The following is a 17,326-nucleotide window of genomic DNA, read 5'->3' as shown; positions in this document are numbered from 1 at the left end:
GACTGAGTACCGGGCATGCCCGAGATCCAGGGGCCAAGATGCTCAAGGCATCTGGAGGCGACCTGGAAGTATGAGCAGCAGGCAATAACGGCTGACTGGTGGTGTCTTAAGAGGGGTGCTCAAATCACTGTCTGAAAGCAGAAATGGAGAGCACAGAGGTGGTGCTGTCCTCCTGGTTCCAGCAATGCAGGGACTATGAGGTTGTGGCGAAATTGATCTTTTTAAAATTAATTTATTTTTGGCTGCGTTGGGTCTTCATTGCTGCACGTGGGCTTTCTCTACTTGCGGTGAGCAGGGGCTACTCTTCATTGTGGTGCATGGGCTTCTCACTGCAGTGGCTTCTCTTGTTGAGGAGCACGAGCTCTAGGTGTGCGGGCTTCAGTAGTTGTGGCACGTGGGCTCAGTAGTTGTGGCTCGCAGGTTCTAGAGCACAGGCTCCGTAGTTGTGGTGCACGGGCTTAGTTGCTCCGCGGCATCTGGGATCTTCCCAGACCAGGGATCGAACCCATCTCCCCTGCATTGGCAGGCAGATTCTTAACCACTGCGCCACCAGGGAAGTCCCCTATTATTGACTTCTAGGTCAATTTCACTGTGCCCAGAAAACACACTTTGTAATACTTGAATTTTTATATTGAGAGCTGTTTTATGTGTGGTCCAGAATATGGTCTATCTTACTAAATAATCCATGTGTACTTAAACAGTGTAGTATGCTGTCATAGGGAAGAGTATTCTATAATCACCTGTTAGATCAAGTTGATATTTCTGTGGCAGAGAAGGGAGAGCTGTAGGGTCCCACACCAGTTCATAAATGCTTCAACCACTACTTTATTAGTTCATTGGTCACAACCAGTTACATGGCACTACCTACCAAGATGGGGCTGGGAAATGTTGGGGAACACATCATGTAATATGGCCTTGCATGTTTCTTAGCATGGAGACAGGAACGACCTTTCTTAATAATGCACCCCCAGGAGATGAGATCTGGAATTACAATGCAAATGCATGATCTCCTGAAACCTCCAGGGGGGGAAGTAAAACTTGGTTTGCTCTAAAGGATGACACCTGGGAGTGAGGAATACGTCAGCTCTTTTTCACTTTAGTTTTTGCTCTACTCATTTTTAGTTGTTTGATATTTAATCCAAATTAAGTAAAATATTTTTGATATTTCCTGTCTTCCATTGGGGGTGTGTGTATGCATCACAGTCCCATCTTCCCCTGGGAAATTCCAGGCTTAATTACCAAGTGTATTGACTGATTTATTAGAGGCACCAAGAATAAGAGATGAGAGCAGAGATCATTGCTGTTTATTGGTCTTAAGAGTCATAATCGTTTTGAGGATTTTAATCCTTTCCGATAAATCTTTCAGCAGTTCTTTACTATGGGACAATATTCAGTGACCTCTGTTTCTGATATAGACCAAGATCCTGCCGTGTATGACTCATAACTCCAGCATTCAAGGTCCAGAAAAATGGCAACGCTGGGAACTTGCTGAGCAGTAAGTCTTGCTCCTGGGGTCTCCCTTCAAGTCCCCCAAAGGTATTATACACCTCAGTACAGAGCCAAGGATGCAAGGTAAGCACACACAGCCACTCCAGAACCTCAGTCCTCGTGCCGAATCCCTGAAAACCCACATCATGTGGAACTGAAATTTACCAGGGTTTCTCATTCTTGTTTCATGACACACACCTATATCCAACCCAAAAGTTCTGTGACTGGGTGAGGGGCAAATTTCTTCAACTCCCAGCCCTCTCCTTTGGAATTCCAATCTGTGCATTCCTCTCCCCTCAGGTGTCTCACCGTACTCTAAAAATGTCTCAAATTAGCATCTTGATTTCCCCTCCATTTACAAGCTCCTCTCTCAACCAAAGCAGCCTCTCTTCCAGGTCTCCCATCAGTAAAGGGTACCGATGGCTTTTAAGAGAAACCCAAGAGTCATTCTTGGCATCCACTTTTTCCTCATACCAGTGTATCACCAGGTCCTCTCAATGCTACCCATGAGGAACACTGAGATATTCCTAGAAGGAAGAACACTGAGATATTCCTAGAAGCAGAAGTGTCGTGAAGATTAAATGGAGTAACAGAGAAATTGCTTAACAAAAGTGTTCAGTATTTACTGTTTTCTCACAACCTACATCAAATAGGCATTAGGCAGGGGGGTGGGTTGTGTCACTGAGGTTGTGTCACTGATAACTGTCACTGCTCTGCACGTGTAGACTTGGCTGTGCAGCACAGCTGTTGCGACATGTCTCACCACATTTGTGGGACACCTCACAATAGAATTAATTGGATTCTTCATTCTGTCCTAAAATAACTTCCAAAGGCATTATACTGATATTATGCAGGTTTTCTTTTAACTTTTGACACAATTCACTTACAGAAAAACTGAAAAAATTTAGTACAAAGAACTCCCTTATACCCTTCATGAGATTCCCCAAATTTAATATTTTGTTTGCTTCCTGAACCATTTCAAAGTCAGTTATGTGACTGGTGAGATGGTGCCTTTTACCGCTAAAAAATAAGAACATTCTCTTAAAGTACCCCAATGCAATGACCAAAATCTGGGGATTAACACTGATCCAATGCTGTTACCTAATCTATAGGCCTGACTCACATTTTGCCAATAGTCCTAAGTCCTTAGCAAAAGAAAATCTGGATCATGCACCGACTTTTATTGTCACAGCTCTTTCATCTCCTTTCATCTTGAACATTTCCTCAGTCTTCGTATTTAACGACACTGATATGTTGGAAGAATGTGAGTCAGTTATTTTGCAGAATATCCCTCACCTTGTGTTTGTCTGATGTTTCTCATGGCTGGATTCACATTACCCGCTTGTGTTAGGAAAGCCACAAAGTGAGGCGTTCTTTATGGTCATGATAGTTTTAAAATAAAATTCTATTAAGTACACAGACGACTGCTTAGCAATGCAGACATTAAAAATTGCTTTTTTTTTTTTTTTTTTTTTGCGGTACGCGGGCCTCTCACTGTTGTGGCCTCTCCCATTGTGGAGCACAGGCTCCGGATGCGCAGGCTCAGCGGCCATGGCTCACGGGCCCAGCCGCTCCGCGGCATGTGGGATCTTCCTGGACCAGGGCACGAACCCGTGTCCCCTGCATCGGCAGGCAGACTCTCAACCACTGCGCCACCAGGGAAGCCCTAAAAATTGCCTGTTCTTTTCAGACTAGCTGAGTTGGAAAGATTTTGAAAGATGGTCAGTCAGGACTGAACATCCATGTAAAGGATCCAGGTGAGTTTCAAAAGAAGCCATTTAATTTCTAGCATTATATATAATTCAATTAATAAAACCGAAATCTATGAGTTTTTAAATAGAAAATGCGGGTAACCCCTCTCTCCATGCTTTTCACTATCCTTGAAAGTATACACATTTCAAGGAATATACCCTTAAAAGTATATTTTCAATTCACAAAGGTGCTAAAGAAATTGAGATTACAAACACGGGTGAGGGCTGGGCGTGACAACCTGAGTTCTTATCTTAGTAGCTGAAAGTGATTCAGAACTATCTTAAGGCTCCACCAGTTTCAACATCTTAGACTTTTTGATACTTAAAATAATTGTCATTAGGTGAATAATCATATGTGACTGTCAATTAATTTAGAATTAGTACGTTTGACATGCAAACACTTTTACCCACAAAAGAATACCAATGTACTTGTGTACACACGTCTAAAGAGTTAAAAAAAACAACAAAAAAACCCAGAACCATATAATGGCACAATGGCATGTGACATTAGAATGATTTTTATACATTAACAAATAGTATTAGATAAGGTTGGCACTTTTTCCTAAGTCAACTGACAACTGACAGAATCCTTAGAGGGAAAAAAAGTGGTAGAAAAAATCCCATGTCTGTCTTCATTGAATCAGGAAAAGTTACCACCCTAAGATATTCATTTAAAATGTTTCCAATACAGAAAACAATGGTTATTTTCCAAGTTACAGGAAATTGCTGAGTTCAAGGTTTATTATTATGAAATCTGGAGTTCATCTGGTATCAATGATGTGGGTATCATGGTGTATTTTCATTTATTGAAAATAAAAGGTGACATTCCTTCTCACACACCCCCCACCCAGCCAAACTATGTCCTCTGTTCTTGTAAGATACAACAAATGAGAAGGTGAAATAGGGACTTTTCTATAGTTTTTTTTTTTTAATTCAGGCATCTCATTAGGTCAGAACTCATTCAGCCCAATCTCCCACACCATTTTCAGCTATAGGTTGTACAATAGCTGCTGTTAATCAGCATTATGAGGCATAATCAAGCTCAAAGCAAAATAAATTATGTGCCATTAATTTTAGTATAATGTCATTCTGTAGTTCTGGGTTCACTGTTTAAAAACAGATTACCCATGTGTAGTAAACATAGAAAGTCTCCATTACATAGAATTTTCAGGGCTTCCCTGGTGGCACAGTGGTTGAGTCTGCCTGCTGATGCAGGGGACACAGGTTCGAGCCCTGGTCTGGGAGGATCCCACATGCCACGGAGCAACTAGGCCCATGAGCCACAACTACTGAGCCTGCGCGTCTGGAGCCTGTGCTCTGCAACAAGAGGCCGCGATAGTGAGAGACCCGCATACTGCGATGAAGACTGGCCCCCGCTTGCCACAACTAGAGAAAGCCCTCGCACAGAAATGATGACCCAACACAGCAAAAATAAATAAACTCCTATCCCCAACATCTTCTAAAAAAAATTAAAAAATAAAAATAAATAGAATTTTCAGTAAACCAGGCCACATCTGATTTCCTGACCTTTTTGATAAACAGATTTGTGTACTAACAATGCTATGAAATCAAGTAGAACTTAATAAGGGAATACTTAATTTACAGTTTTTGCCAATTTCCATGGTATCAGTACACCTATCATGTCCCATTTCAAGTTATCAATAGTTTACCAACCAGTTCACAAAGTTCGTTCATACAAAATTTAACAATAGGTTCTTATAAGCTGGTATATGCAGGTTCCAGACCACCACCCACATTCTGAAGAAAGTATCTAAATTGAAGCACAGAGTCAAAGGATAGAAAATGCAGGTGAGAGGTAAGAGAGATAAAGGATACAGTGTAAAGTTCTCAGGTTTAATTGTAGTTGCAGAAGGAGAGGGATAGAAATGATCTTCAACAAGGTATTACCTGAGAGTCCTCCAAACCTGATAGAAGACATTAATCCACAGATGTAAGAAGCCTTATTAACCACTAGAAGAGTAAAATTTAAAAACCCTTTTCTAGACGTGTGGTAGGAATACTGCTGAGAACCAAAGGCAAAGAGAAAATCCTAATATCTAGAAGCAGCCACAGACAAAAAGCTTATTGTTTTCCAAACCATTAGACTAAGAGCTAACACAATAGAACCTAAGTGATAGAAACCAGGAAATAATGGAAAGATATCACCAAGGTTCTGAAAGAAAATATTTGCCAACCTAAAATTCTATAACCAGTAAAATTATACTTCAAGAATGAAAGGAAGGGCTTCCCTGGTGATGCAGTGGTTAAGAATCTGCCTGCCAATGCAGGGGACACGAGTTCGAGCCCTGGCCCGGGAGGCTCCCACATGCCACAGAGCAACTAAGCCCATGCGCCACAACTACTGAGCCTGAGCTCTAGAGCCCGCAAGCCACAACTACTGAGGCCACGTGCCTAGAGCCCATGCTCCACAACAAGAGAAGCTGCCGCAATGAGAAGCCCACACACCGCACTGAAGAATAACCCCCACTCGCTGCAAATAGAGAAAGCCATGCACAGCAATAAAGAACCAAGCAGCCAAAAATAAATAAATTTATTTTTTTAAAAAAAAGAATGAAAGGAAAAAAGTTTTTAGACCAACACTAAGAATGTTACTGGCTCACTGCTCTAAAGGAAACATTAAAGAATCATCTTTTTTTTTTTTTTTTTTTTTTTTTGCGGTATGTGGGCCTCTCACTGTTGCGGCCTCTCCCGTTGCGGAGCACAGGCTGTGGATGCGCAGGCTCAGCGGCCATGGCTCACGGGCCCAGCCGCTCCGCGGCATGTGGGATCTTCCCGGACCGGGGCACGAACCCGTGTCTCCTGCATTGGCAGGCGGACTCTCAACCACTGCGCCACCAGGGAAGCCCTAAAGAATCATCTTGAGGCTGGAGAATTCAGCCCCAGGTAGAAGCAAAGAACTGAAGACTGGAGCAAGGAAAAACAAAAACAATAAACAAAATGAATATAAAATCTAAATGAATATAATCTATATATAAATGAATATAAAATGGTAACAGCTATGTCTTGTGGGGTCTTAAATGAATTAGAACTTAAATATTTGACAAAAATAGTATATAAGGGCTTCCCTGGTGGCGCAGTGGTTAAGAACCCGCCTGCCAATGCAGGGGACACGGGTTCGAGCCCTGGCCCAGGAAGAGCCCACATGCCGCAGAGCAACTAAGCCTGTGCACCACACCTACTGAGCCTGTGCTCTAGAGCTCACGAGCCACAACTCCTGAAGCCTGTGCACCTAGAGCGCATGCTCCGCAACAAGAGAAGCCACCACAGTGAGAGGCCCGTGCACCGCAACAAAGAGTAGCCCCCACTCGCCGCAACTAGAGAAAGCCCGCACGCAGCAATGAAGACCCAATGCAGTCATAAATAAATAAATTTATTTTAAAAAATAGCATATAAGTCAGATGGGATGTAAATGGACTCAAAGTATCTTAAAGGTCCTAAGATTATCAGCAATAAGGTAAAAGCACAATTAACACTAGCGTTCCAAATTGATATATAGATTTACTGCAATCAATCCCAATCTAAATCTCAGCCTTTTTGGTAGAAAGTATCAAGTTGATTCTAAAATTCATGCAAAGGACTCAAATTAGCCAAAACAACTTTGAAAAAGAACAAAATTGAAGAGCTTAACACTCTGATTTCAAGACTTATCATGAAGCTACAGTATTGAAAACAGCTTAATATTAGTATAAAGATAGAAAAATAGATCAATGGAACAGAATAGAAAAACCCATGTACATATGAACTGCTTTAAGACAACAACAACATATGCAAAGTCAGTGCATTGGGGAAGGATAGTCTTTCCAACAATTGAATATCCATATACAAAAAAAAAAAGAGGAAGGAGGGGGGAAGAGGGGGGAGGAGGGGGGAGGAGGGGGGAGGAGGGGGAGGAGGGGGAGGAGGGGGAGGAGGGGGAGGAGGGGGAGGAGGGGGAGGAGGGGGAGGAGTTTGGACACATACCTCTAACTCAAAATCATATAAAGTCTAGAACTATCCTGTCTAGAGGAAATCATAGGAAATCTTTGTGACCTTGGGTTAGGCAAAAATTTCTTCAGTAGGACACTGAAAGCACAATATATAAAAGAAAAATGATAAATTGGACTTCAAAATTAAATACTCCTGCTCCCTGCAAGACACTGTTAAGAGAATGAAAAGGCAAGCCATAGGCTGGAGAGAAATATTTACGAAGATATTTTGAAAGGACTTGTATTCAGAAAACATTAGAAAAAAATAATTCTCAGCTCAGCAATAAGAAAACCACCTACTTTAAAAATAGGCTAAAGATTCAGACACTTCACCAAAAAAGCACATTAAGATGCTTAATCATTAGGAAAATGTAGATTAAAACCACAAGATACCACTACATTCCTATTAAAGTGGCCAAAATTAAAAAGATTTGTCCTATCAAGTGTTGTTAAGAACGTGGAAAAACTGGAAGTCCCAACAGGAATGAAAAACAGTACAACTGGTGATAATGAAAAAATATTTAGTACAAGTACTTCAGAAAACAATTGGCAGCTTCTTTAAAGAGTTATACGCCTATGATGTAATCCACCTATTTCACTCCTATGTATTTACCCAGAAGAAAGGGAAATACATGTCCATACAATGACTTGTACACAAGTGCTTATGATATCGGGTTGGCCAAAAAGTTCCTTCGGGGTTTTCCGTACGATGTTTCGGAAAACCCTGAACAAACTTTTTGGCCAACCCAATAGTTTTTGTAATAATAAAAAAATAAACTGCAAACAACTCCTATGTCCAACAGGTAAATGGACAAATTAGAAAATGCCAGCCCATCTACAGCGACAGAAAACAGCTCTTTGATTGCTTAGGGAGGGGAGGAGTGGGGAGGGAAAGGGAAGGGTATACAAAAGGGACAGGAGACAAGTTTAGGGCATGATGGACATATTCATTCACTTGATTGTTGTGATGGTTTCACAAATGTTGGCAAAACTTAAATTGTACACTTTAAATATTTGCACCGTATTTTATGTCAGTCATAGCACAATAAAGTTTTTTTAAAAACTACATTAAGGCACCATTTGTTCCCTATTAGATTTGAAAAACTTAAAATATGACAGAACCACACAGATAAGACTGTGCAGAAGCTAAGGAGTTCTCTCTACAGAGAGCCATGTGACACTAATTATCAACATAAAAAATGCAACGACTCTGACCTGCAGTGCTACTTCTAGGAACTTATCCTACAGAAGTACTTCAGCATGCATAAAGATATATTAGGATAAGACCTATTGAAGCATTTTTTGCAATAAATTGTTGCCAAGTAGTAGAAACACTTCTGTGTCCATCAATAGGGTCTAATTAAAGTTAACTGAAATCAACTATGGTAAATTACTGTAAGAACACACTATAGCTATAAAAAGCAGGGGGGAGTTTTTTATGTCCTGAGAATGGAAAGAGCCTCAGGGTACACAGTGACCCTTGGACAACATGAGTTTGAACTGCACAGGTCCACTGACAGGTGAATTTTTTTCAATAAATATAATACCTGTATTTTCTTTTTACAGATGAACACACAAGTCAACTGAGTGTGGGGCAAAGTTTGTTTGATTAGAGATCGCAGCATGTGGAATCACAAGAACTAGAGTTTGAATCCCGATTCTAACCAAACTGTTTCAGCTTCCTGCCCTTGAGTGAATCATTTATCAATTCCTTCCTTTTTGAGGCAGATAGCAGCACGGAGAGTTTTGATTGGGGAGGGGGGAATCCCTAATCCCTGTGATGTTCAAGGTCAACCGTATTTTTCAAGGGCAAGGTGTGGAACGATATGCATATGTTACCAAGTGAAAAAAGCAGGCTTGAGAGTGTAAAGACTTAGCCACAAAGGTGAAGATAACATTTGCAATGTAACAAAACATTTCTTTGCACCATGAGAAAAGACAAGAAACTAAGAGGAAGAAAATGGTAAGAGACCAGTTATTTACAAGCGAGGACATCCAAATGGCCAATAAACAGGAAAACATGCTGAGCTTCACGAGTGATAGGAAAATACCAATTAAAACCACCATTAAATAGCATTACAGACCTGCTGATTGGGTTTAAGTTTTAAAGACTCACAATACCAAGTGTCAGTGAGGATGTGAAGTAACAAACTTTCCTACACTGCTGGTTGGAGTATAAGCTGGTACAGCCACTATGAAGACAATTTGGTAGTATCTACTGAAGTTGAAGATATTCACACTCTGACTCAGCAATTCTACTCCTAAGTATATAACCATCAGAAATGTGTGTACCTGTTCACCAGATACAGATACAAAAATATTCTCAGGAGCCTTACCTTCAATAGCCCCTGTAAGTTCTGCACACTCAATTTCAATGCTTGGGGAGGGTTTTCCTCACACCAGCAAGCAATTCCCTGACCCCAGCTGGGTGTCCTACCATTCAACTCAATTCTGACACAGTCTACCCAGAGAGAGCAACTGATTCCACAGGTTAAGGACTGAGTGCCACAAGACAGCCCGCTACTGCAATTGACACTCACAAACCCAGGTTAGCTTCCGACCAACTGGCTATACATCAGAAGTTCCCACAACCCCTTCCTTGGGTTCAATTTATATACGGGCTCACTGAACTCAGGAAACCTGTTTACTCGCTAGATTACTGGTTTATTACCAAGGATATTAAAGGATACAAATCAACAGCCACATGAAGAGGTACATAGAGTGAAGTCCTGAACAAAGGAGTTTCTGTCCTCATGAAATTTTAAACCCTGCACGGTGGCACGTGGAAACTCTCTGGTTTCCTAACCTGGAAGCTCCAAACCCCCTCACTTTGTGTTTTTATGAAGGCTTCACTACGTTGTCACTGTTGAGTAAGTCATTGGCCTTTAGTGACTGATTCAACCTTCAGCCTCTCACCCCTCCTTGGAGGTCATGGGACAGGGGAAGTGGAAGGGGGACTGAAGATTCCAACCCTCTCAATATATGATTAGTTGCCTGGCAAGCAGCCCCTATTCTTAAGGTGCTTTCCAAAAGTCACCTCATTTACATAAAACCAGTTGTGGTAGAAAGGGGCTTGTTATGAATAACAAGACACCCATTCTGCCTTTGGGGAAGGTACTAAGGACAAGAGACCAATCATTAGAACAAAACATCGTTCCCATTGCTCTTATCGCTCAGGAAATTTCAAGGATTTGGGGAACAATGAGCCAGGAACCACAGACAAACACCAAAAATGTATTTCTTATATACCACAATATCACAGCCCTAAACAGGAAACAACCCAAATGTTCACCAAGAGTAGAATATATAAACTGTAGCATATTTACATAGTGGAATAGTGCACCCAGCAGTAAAAGTGAACGAACTATAGCTACGTACAACATGAACCTAACAAAACGGGCAAAGCAGCTCATTACAAAAAGATATGTAGGACTTCCCTGGTGGCGCAGTGGTTAAGAATCCGCCTGCCAGTGCAGGGGACATGGGTTTGAGCCCTGGTCCGGGAAGATCCCACATGCTGCAGAGCAACGAAGCCCATGCGCCACAACTACTGAGCCTGCGCTCCAGAACCCACAGGCCACAACTACTGAAGTCTACACGCTTAGAGCCCATGCTCCACAACAGGAGAAGACACCACAATAAGAAGTCCGCACACCGCAATGAAGAGTAGCCCTTGCTCACCGCAACTAGAGAAAGCCTGTACGCAAAAACGAAGACCCAACGCGGCCAAAAATAAATAAATAAATAAATAAAGTAAAAAGAGTTAAATAAGGTAATATGTACAAAAGGGCTTTTCAAAACACAGAATTATGATTTAGACTGTGTGGGTGGAGAAGAACAAGCTTTATGCCCTAATCCAATGATTCAATTTAACTATATATAAACTGCCGATCTAGGAGGGTCTAGCCAGCCAGGGCAGAGCTGGAACTGGAACCCTGAACTCCAGATGCCAAGCGCAGTGCTTTTTTCCAAGCCGTTATGTTACAAGCCTTTAGCAGGTTGACAGTGAGGCTGGAGCATCACTCAGTCACACAGCCCAGGTTTGTGTCCACACCTGCACCTGTCACTCACAGTGTACCCTGGAGCAAGACCCTCACACCCTCTGGGTCTTTGTTATCTTTTCACACCAAAGAGTTGGGCTACATGCCAATCTAGGAATTACATTCTAAGGTGTGATCCCAGGGCCAACACACACACACACACACACACACACACACACACTCCTTTTACTTGGCCACAAAATGGGCTTTGCAATTGTATGAATTCCCAACACCGCCCCCCCTCACCTTCTAGGACTGCTCATTGCTTTAGATCAAGTCCAAATACCTCTTCTTAACATCCAAAGCCCTACCATCACCAAACTGCCCTTCTAGTTCATCACTAAACCACCTGAACTTCTCAGCCTACTGTGCTCCCCACTGTCCCCACATGTTCCTGCCACTTCCCCACCTCCGTGGTTTGGTTTATGCTATTCCTGAATCGCCACCCCTTCCCCATTGTTAGCAAGATCCTGCCTTTCTTTAATGTAGGAGGATGGTGGGAAGGATCCCGATTCACCTGACCCACCACATGCATGTGCCGTGTCACCAGGGTGTAATGCTGTGGGGGACTAGGTCCACGTTCTGTTCTTCTCAGTTTCCCCAGAGCGCTCAGTGATACGCCTCCACACACGTAGCAAGGGCTCCACAACAAACACTTTCTGCTTTTGAGTTTGAAATTTTTTGTGGAGTGGGGGGAGAAAAAAGGATCCAGAGAAGGGACGGGATTGGCCTAACATTACACAGCAGATCAAGGATACTTCCAAGATAGCGGAGCCAGAAAGGAAGCCTGGCTCACCTCACTTCTAGCCAACAAGCCTGATCTGTTTTTTCCCCTATTGATGAGTTGAATAACTGAGCATTTAAAATGTGTGTGTGTATGTGTATTGGGATTCTATTTGTAAGAGTAAAAAATTGAAAGCCACCAAACTAAGAATACTTTATGGTACTTCTTGACTATAAAAGCTTATGAAGTCATTAAACCATTTTAATAGAGTCATTTGGAATCTTTAAAAAATGGTTTAGAGCATAGAAGGAATGAGATACATGGGAAAAGAGCCAGGACAGGTTGTCAATGAAAACCAGTGTAGGGGAATATGAGTAACAATTCATCTGCATAAAAAGGAAGCATACACACTCACTTACACACATGTATGCAGGCACACACCAAACACCTGCATTAGAAACTGACCTAAATTATTAACGGTGTTTTGCTGCACTGGGAGAATTACATGGAAATTTTTCCTATTTTATGTTCATATGTAGTATGTGTGTGTTTTATAATGAACATTCACTAACTTTATAATCAGAAGAAATAAAGATCCATCCATTTTGAAAATATAAAATGTAAAAATCTTAAAATTTGTATGGAGACACAAATGACCCAAATAGGCAAAGCAATTTTGAGGGAAAAACAAACAAAGAAACAACAACAACAAAAAACAGCTGGAGGAATCAGGCTCCCTGACTTCAGACTATAGTCATCAAGACAGTATGGTACCGGCACAAAAACAGAAATATAGATCAATGAAACAGGATAGAAAGTCCAGAAATAAACCCACACACCTACAGTCACTTAATCTACGACAAAGGAGGCAACACTATACAATGGAGGAAAGACAGTCTCTTCAATAAATGCTGCTGGGAAAACTGGACAGCTACATGTAAAAAATGAAATTAGAGGACTTCCCTGGTGTTGCAGTGGTTAAGAATCCACCTGCCAATGCAGGGGACATGGGTTTGAGCCCTGGTCCAGGAAGATCCCACATGCCACAAAGCAACCAAGCCTGTGTGCCACAACTACTAGAGCCTGTGCTCTAGAGCCTGTGGGCCACAACTATTGAAGCCCACGTGCCTAGAGCCCATGCTCCACAACAAGACAAGCCACCCCAATAAGAAGCCTCTGCACCACAACGAAGAGTAGCCCCCGCTCATCACAACTAGAGAAAGCCCGCACGCAGCAACAATTACCCAATGCAGCCAAAAATTAAAATAAATTTATTTAAAAAAGAATTAGAACATTCTCTAATACCATTAAACTCAAAATGGATTAAAGACCTAAATGCAAGACTGGGTACTATAAAATTCTTAGAGGAAAACACAGGCAGAACACTATTTGACATAAATCACAGCAATATCTTTCAATTTGTCTCTGAGAGGAATGGAAATAAAAACAAAATAAACAAATGGGACCCAGTTAAACTCAAAAACTTTTGCACAGCAAAGGAAACCACAAACCAAACAAAAAAAAAGAACCCACAGAATCAGAGAAAATATTTGCAAACAATGCAACCGACAGGGATTAACCTTCAAAATATACAAACAACTCATGCAGCTCAATATCAAAAAAACAACCCAATCAAAAAATGGGCAGAAGACCTAAATAGACATTTCTCCAAAGAAGGCATACAGATGGCCAAGATGCACATGGAAACATGCTCAACATCGCTAATTATTAGAGAAATGCAAATCAAAACTACAATGAGGTATCACCTCACACCAGTCAGAATGGCCATCAGCAAAAAGTCTACAAACAATAAATGCTGGAGACGGTGTGAAGAGAAGGGAACCCTCCTACACTATCGGTGAGAATGTAAATTGGTACAACCACTATGGAGAACAGTATTGAGGTTCCTTAAAAGACTAAAAACAGAGCTATCATGTGATCCAGCAACCCCACCCCTGCGCATATATCTGGAGAAAACCATGGTTTGAAAGGACACACACACCCCAATGTTCACTGCAGCACTGTTTACAATAGCCAAGACATGGAAGCAATGGAATATTACTCAGCCTTTAAAAAGAATGAAATGCCATTTGCAGCAACATGGATGGGCCTAGAGATTATCATACTAAGTGAAGTAAGTTAGACAAAGAAAGACAAATATCATGTAATATCACTTATATGCAGAATCTTTAAAAATGATACAAATGAACTTATTTACAGAAGAGAAACAGACTCACAGACTTAGAACAAACTTAGAATTACTGGGTGGGGAAGGGGGGCAGGGATAGATTGGAAGTTTGGGATTGACATGTACGCACTGCTACATTTAAAACAGATAACCAACAAGGACCAACTGTATAGCAAAGGGAGCTCTGCTCAATATTCTGTAATAAGCTAAATGGGAGAAGAATTTGAAGACTAAATACTTGTATATGTATATCTGAATCACTTCGGGTATACACCTGAAACTAACACAACACTGTGAATCAATGATACTCCAATATAAAATAAATTTAAGAAAATATAAAATGTATAAAAACAGGAGAGAACTTCTTTGACAGGCATACGTCCCACCCAGCAGAGGAAATGACACAGAGAGAAATGCAAACAGGCAAGCGGCTCAGCACTGAGACTGTGGCAATTACTCTACTAGGTGATCTCCCACCTGACAGCTTAATTGCTTCCCTGATTTAAGAGCTTCCCCATTAAGCCCTTTGCAGCTGCATCAAAGGATCAAAGCCATTCTTTACTGACAGGAACCTGAGGACAGGAGGAGGAGAGGGCTGCAGGAGATTGTCCTGTGTGGCTCCTGAACAGTCCAAGAGCCCCTCCCACACCATTTCTAACAGGCCAATTTGCTTTCTATTCCTCTCACTCCTGAAGACGCTTTCTCGGTGCCGGTGGGAATCACAAGGAACTGACCCAACACCTGAGGCTTAGTTCTGTCACTCATTGCAAAACAAGAGGCCAGTCACCTTCTCTCCCTGAACCAGAGTTTCCTGTTTTACGAAAAAACTCTGCTCATCTCTCAAGATTTTCCTGTCACGTTATTTAAAATAGAACTCCAAGGTCTGAACCTAACCTACGCAGACATTAAGACTGGGGATAGATCCCCTGTGTGAATGTGCAAAGGGCATGAAGATGGATTATTAAGTGAAAAAACTCAAGGCACAGAAAACTGTGCTGGGTTGATCTGGTTTGGGTGGGAGATATAAATTCCCTGCTTTTATGTGCTAGATGATTTCTCTCTAGGCTCTTGAAAAGCTGAGATGGTCTGAGGGAGACAGGGCTGACATGAGCAAGGAAGCCTTTATTTTTCATTTTCAAACCATCGGGCTCTGTCTGAATTTTATTTTATCTTGTACTAATTTTCTTATGATTTAAATTAAAATAGACAATGGTATCTAGTTTAAAAGGCGCATGAGCTAGTTAAAAAGACTAAATGAAGCTGTGTGTATAAAACTTTTCTGTAAAGTTTAAACAACTCACCACTATCTTTTTTTTTTAATAAATTAATTTTATTTATTTTTATTTTTGGCTGCGTTGGGTCTTCAATGCGTTGCATGGGCTTCTCTTATTGCGGAGCACGGTGCCCGGGTTTCAGTAGCTGTGGCTCACGGGCTCTAAAGCGCAGGCTCAGTAGTTGTGGCTCACGGGCTTAGCTGCTCCGCGGCATGTGGGATCTGCCCGGGCCAGGGCTCGAACCCGTGTCCCCTGCATTGGCAGGCAGATTCTTAACCACTGCGCCACCAGGGAAGCCCTCCAATACCACTTTTATCCTTCTTAATAGAACCAAATATCCATTTATTGAACACTGGTCTATGATTAAATAGGAATCACCTGATTTAGAACTTTCATCTTTACTATTTTTGATGGTTTTAGACAGGAGATCAGTCACCATCTTAGGGTGCTATGTGAGCCGCTGAGGGTTTATCCACCCCCCCCCCCCCGCCGGGTCACCATCCTGAGGCCATGACGCCATCTAACCAGGCTCCCTGCTTCCTTGACCCTTGCCCTTCTCCGCATAGCAGTTACAAGGAACAGCTAAAACTCAAGCCAGATTATGTCACGCTCTGCTCACAACCTTTTAATGGCTCTCACATCAGCCAAAGCCAGATTCCTCACTACGCCCTTCGTTATCGGCTGCACCCCTTCAGGTTTTCAGACCAGTCCTCCCACACCTCTGGCCACGGTTCCAGCCGTGGGTCTCTTCGCTGCTCCTGGCCTGCCAATACCTCCCTTCCTCAGGGGCTCCATTCTTCCTTGTATTCTAGTACCTGTACTCTTGTCCCTGGTTACCAGGACGGCTCACTCCTGCAAGTCATGACTCAAATGCCACCTTCCAAGGACAAGCTTCGCTGAACTCTCACTTCCAAGTTACGTCCCTCCACGTGGGCACACACATGCCCTGACCCCCTTTCCTGGTTTATTTACCTCCCTAACGCTTACCGTCACGTCTTTTACCTATTTAATTTACTGCCTCTCTCCCCTCACCGCGAAGTTCGCTCCAGGAAGGAAGGAGAGTTTGTTTTGTTCACTGCTACCTCCCCGCTCCCTAGAACAGTATGTGACACGTAGAAGGTGCTTGATAAATCATGTTTTACTTAATTCTGGCCATGGGGAGATCAAATAACGAGTTGAGCTTCCTGCCAGAAGAAAAGAGGAACTTGAGTAGATAGGTGGGACACCCACCTTTGGGGAGTCTTTTAAAATTGGAAGGGGGTGTGTGTGTGTGTGTGATGAAAGCAGGAAGAAAACTGGCTAGAGGAGATAATAGAACCATTCTCTTAAACTGACAACAGCTGATGGGCAGCCATGAGTCATGCAGTTGCTAAGCATCATAAAGGGCTTCCAGATATCAGGCAATATTCAGAGCACAGTCCTCCTGGAGGAAAATGAGGAAACATTCTTGCAACATATGAACAGAATCAACACAATTATTAGAATAATGATACTAATGAGAAAACAGGCAGTTAAACACTTACTCTGCACTCACAGTAAACGCATTAGCGCATCAGAGGTTGGGAGATACTGGGGCATTTCCTGGATAAAGTCAGATAAAAAGCAATCATGACCTCTCCTCTGACCACGTCACGGGGGTAGTATCCCTAGTGTCAGGATTGCTGTCAGTTTCACAGCTGTGCTCACCCAGCTAGAGGCTCAGGCATGGGAGTTTTATTTGTCCTGATCACAAATATGAAGTTTCTGAGAAATGAACAAAGGGAGGACCTCTAAAAGTCAATGAGTGACAGTCTTCTTGGGATGGTATAGTCAGTCACAGCCGGGTGGGACCCCCACTCTTGTGAGTCATGAGGAAACCAGAGGGGTCCAGAACCT

At 42.2% G+C, this 17,326-nt stretch overlaps 1 protein-coding gene and 1 long non-coding RNA gene across 2 annotated transcripts in view; one reads left to right on the top strand and one right to left on the bottom strand.

Annotated features, from left to right (window-relative positions):
- Window positions 1–17,326, bottom strand: part of GCNT3 (glucosaminyl (N-acetyl) transferase 3, mucin type) — a 106,715-nt gene that overhangs the window by 67,926 nt on the left and 21,463 nt on the right. The window lies entirely within an intron of this gene.
- On the top strand, window positions 1,420–15,520 carry LOC137230036 (uncharacterized). Its single transcript, XR_010945980.1, has 2 exons — window positions 1,420–1,572; window positions 8,792–15,520. It is a non-coding gene; the product is annotated as an uncharacterized lncRNA (long non-coding RNA).

This window comes from Pseudorca crassidens, chromosome 1 (assembly GCF_039906515.1).
Source record: "Pseudorca crassidens isolate mPseCra1 chromosome 1, mPseCra1.hap1, whole genome shotgun sequence".
Lineage (NCBI taxonomy): Eukaryota > Metazoa > Chordata > Mammalia > Artiodactyla > Delphinidae > Pseudorca > Pseudorca crassidens.
The sequence above is the reverse complement of the archived record's forward strand: the minus strand, read 5'-3'. Positions and strand labels throughout refer to the sequence as shown.